Here is a 4,273-nt window from a genome sequence, read left to right on the forward strand (position 1 = left end):
TCCATGATGAACAAAACCCAATACAAGGCTTCGCACCACTTCATTACTTTGTTTAGGTCTGAGCCTTTATTAAGTGTTTTAAGTGTTTTTGGTTGAGTGTTTTTTAAGGGAATCTACTTTGCGATTCGAATCACATAAAATGTATAATGATCGAGAAGCAGATTAGGGAATGAATCCCACTCACTTCTATCCCATTATGTATTGTTTGAGAAACAGATTAGGAAATGAATCCCACTCATTTCTATCCCATTATTTAATGTTCGAGAAACAGATTAGGGAATGAATCCCACTCATTTCTCTCCCATTAAGTAGTGACCGAGAAACAGATTAGGGAATGAATCCCACTCATTTCTATGCCACTAAGTGATTGAGAAACAGATTAGGGAATGAATCCCACTCATTTCTCTATCACTTTCTTAATGTGATTCGCATCTCTATTTGTTAATATTTTAATGTTGAAAAGAAAAAGAAGAAGAAAACTAGCCTAAAATTAATAACTAGCCTAATGTCATGATTATACCTAATTGTTAGGATTTTAAGGGAAAGACTAAGCCTAATATTATGAAGATATTATAGGTCCTAAATCTAAAGTAATGAGATTACAAGTGAGATCAAAATTATAGGCCAAAAATGATACAATATCAATACAAACAAATTGGACTAAAAATGACTTGAAATATAGAAACTAAACATGAAAACAAGGATTCAAAATATATTGCTAAATTGGTACAAAAAAACATGGAAAGAAACAAGTCAAAATATGGCATTAAATGGATTGGAAGCCTATTTATTTTCTATGACTTTTATATGACAAAACAAGAATTCTAATCAAGCAAAAGAATTAAAATAAAAGCCTAGACTAATATTTTTTTAGTGATTATTTTCTATGTCAAATTAATGTATTAAAAGTCTAAAAAGAAAAAGTGAAGATTAGTGTTTTTATTACCTAAAAGAAATAGGAAAAAATCTAATAGAATCAAAATAAAAAATGTAAACAGGGGGTGAACAGTGAATTATATGGTGTGAAGAGTAATGGGCGCAGGCCTACACAGAAAGGCCCATGGGAGTTTTTTTAATCAGGAAAAAAAGGATAGGGGTCGTGCGTGGGCCTCAGGGTGGTGTTAATAGTGAATCCAGCCCATGGAATATGTTTTTTTGTTTTCAGATTTTTATGCCAAAAAGATGGGATGATGGGCCTGATGGGGGTGTAGTTAATAGAAGGCCCGAGGGGTGTTGTTTTTTTTTGCTTGTGCCGAAAATGCAATGAGCTCAGGGGGGTGCGGATTAGAATTCGGCCCAAGAATTGTGTTTGGTCCATGTTGTTATTATATTCCATGGTTATTTCAGATTTTGATTAAAATAAAAAATGATTGATTAAAAGACATAAATAAAAAAGGGATTAAATTGGGAATTAGGGTTCTTGTGACCCTTCAGACTCTCCTCTCTCGTTCTCGTTCACCCCTAACCTCTCCGGCGGCCATCTCCGCCTCCGACCGCCTTAATCACCACAATCAAAACACCAATCCTATCTAAAATTATACTCCGATTGCGAATCAGCAGCTAGATTTAGCAACAAACTCCTGAATCAACGAGATCGACGTTCAACTAAGAACCCTAGATTTTGGGATTTCCAGATCCGAGCACGATTCACACAAAATTGAAGCAAGCGGAATTCTGATTAGATCATAGATACACAGATAAGGGTCGAAAGTGATAGGGAACGAACCTGTTAAGGCGATCTGAACCTCCGGTGCGGTGGCGGAGATTCCCGACCACCGCGAAGCTCGGGTAATGACTTTGCTCTTCTCGCTTTCGTTCGCCTTCTACTCTTCTTCCTCTATCCTTCTTCTTCTTTTTTGCTGCTCTTTTCTAAGCTCTTGATGGTGACGCGTTGCAGAATTATTGATGAAGAATATTGGATTGTTATGCTTGAAGAAAGACTGTGGCAGTGATGACGATGATTGTTTGAAGCGAGGTTGTTGAATTCATTGAAGTTCTTTGCTGCAGAATTAAGGTCGAAGGAGGTTTGAAGATGATGAAATTGAAGCGTGAAGATGAAGGAGATGTGAATCGGTTATGGTGGATTGAAGGTAGATTGAAGAGTTCTTGGACAATCGAAGTTTGAAGATTAATTTTCTGAGTTTTCTGGAAGGAATGAATCGAGAGAGAGCAAGAGTTGGGGATTGGTGATGAAGATGGAGATTGAGGATGAAGAGAAAGGGAGCAGAGAAGATGAAGATGGGGGAGATTGAAGAGGGATCAGAAAGTGAAAAAAGGTGGAAGATTGGAGAGTGGAAGGAGCAAAAATGGTGGAGACCTTGAAGATTGGAGGGAATTGAATTATATAACTGAGGGTTTGAATTCAGTTAGAGCTTGAAGTTAGTTACAAAAGGGAGAAGCTTGAGCCAATGGATCAAAAAGGTCCAGAATCAATGTAGTTAAAGGTTGGTTTTCTGCTTTCTGAATTTTCTGTTATTGCTGTTAGTGATAAAAAATCAGTTAGAGATTGGTTTTGTCAGTTAGAATCTGTTAGGAGGTTATACTAGGTTGTTAGAGCTGTTATCAATCAGTTATAACTGTTAGCTGAATTAGTTATAAACTGCTTGATTTCTGTTAGGAATTATGTTAGTTATATATATGTTTGAAGGTAGTGATAACATTTATGCTGTTAGTATGTGTATCGGGGACTGTTTGGTATGGATGTGGCTGACTTGTATGTGGTTTATGGGCTGTTTGTTTCGATTTGCTTCTAGCAATGCGGTGACTTTTCGTTTTTTTCATTTTTCTGGTTTGATGCATTGCGGTGTTTGGATTTTGAATTGATCTGTTTGTTTGAATACTGCAGGTTTTGGAAGGTTCAAAGGATGACTGCACAGGGGTCCAGTAGCATGAACATAGTTCAACGGAGATTCAAGATTTGGAGATTGAAAAGTAGAAGGATTAGTAGTGTTGCGTTTAGGAATATGTTAGAAATGCAATTTCTATGTGTGTGATGGGGTTGGATTGGAATTTGTATGGGTTGAATGAACTTGAAAATGTGAATGATTTTATGGATATGTGATGTTGCTATTGAATTTGTAATGAAATTTGCGAGGCCTTTTGGTTTATGGATTTGTTTTGTAATTGTAAATGGAATGGTCTTGAATGGGATTGAAAATGTGAAATATGTAATAGTTTTGAATGGAACTTGAATGAATAATTGTAATGAGCATTTGTGATTTTTTTTAATGGATTTGGATACTTTTGAAGACCTTTTGTAATGGAAATTTCTTTCTTGTGGGCAAATATGCATAACACTCGAGTAAGGTCATAAAAATCTTGATCAATCCCCTTTTGGAATATATCTTGACCATTCTTTGATTTTCACAAGAGAATGCTTCCAAACTAAAGGACAAATTATATTTGCATCTTGAAGAAACCTTAATTTCAAATTGAACCTTTAGACACCTAATATCTTGTTGATCCACACTTCAATCAAAAGAAAACCTCTTGGTTTAAATAGCCCAAATGATGAAACACTTTGAATAACGCTTGAATAGAGAAACCCTAATCTCTGATATCCTTGAATTTCAGTCATATATATTAATTAATGATGCATGATGTTAGATGACCTAATAGATGTATGCGGATGAAATGCGAAGCTTAAGCCAGTTAGAAGTAAAATTAGGAGGGCAAATTTTGGGGTGCAACAGCTGCCCCTATTTAATCATCTTAAACCTGGAAGTGAAATTGGCACTAGCCTTTCGAACATCCAAGGTAGAAGAAGATTAAATACCAAAAGAACCTGAAAATTTTCCTGAATAAAGATGAGATATGCCGGGGATAAAGGATGTCAATTATGGGTTGAGAAATGGAAAGTCAACTCTGGGTTAAAAGAAAAGATCAACTCGGGGTTAAACAAGAAATGAAAACCAACTCTGGGTTGAAAGAGATAAGAAGAATTGACCCTAGGTTGAATAATAGATAGACATCAACTCTGAGTTGAGAGGGAAAAGGAAAATCAAATCGGGATTGAATAAGAGGTAACCGTCAACTCTGTGTTGAGTGAGAAAAGAAAAAAAAATCAATAAGAAATATCCGTCAACTCTGGGTTGAGTGGGAAACGAAGAAATCAATTCTGGATTGAATAAAGGATAACCGTCAACTCTGGGTTGAGTGGGAAAAGACAAGAGATAACCGTCAACTCTGGGTTGAGTGGGAAAAGACAAGAGATAACCGTCAACTCTGGGTTGAGATAGAAAGAGGAACAAGAGGTAACTGTCAACTCTGGGTT

General features: G+C 36.2%; 1 long non-coding RNA gene across 1 annotated transcript; it reads left to right on the top strand.

Moving 5' to 3' along the window:
- Positions 1-1,387: 1,387 nt before the first annotated feature.
- On the top strand, positions 1,388-3,505 carry LOC131633565 (uncharacterized). Its single transcript, XR_009293354.1, has 3 exons — positions 1,388-1,788; positions 1,898-2,444; positions 2,846-3,505. It is a non-coding gene; the product is annotated as an uncharacterized LOC131633565 (long non-coding RNA).
- The last annotated feature ends 768 nt before the right edge of the window (positions 3,506-4,273 follow it).

Source organism: Vicia villosa, unplaced genomic scaffold (assembly GCF_029867415.1).
Source record: "Vicia villosa cultivar HV-30 ecotype Madison, WI unplaced genomic scaffold, Vvil1.0 ctg.001143F_1_1_1, whole genome shotgun sequence".
NCBI classification, from domain to species: Eukaryota; Viridiplantae; Streptophyta; class Magnoliopsida; order Fabales; family Fabaceae; genus Vicia; species Vicia villosa.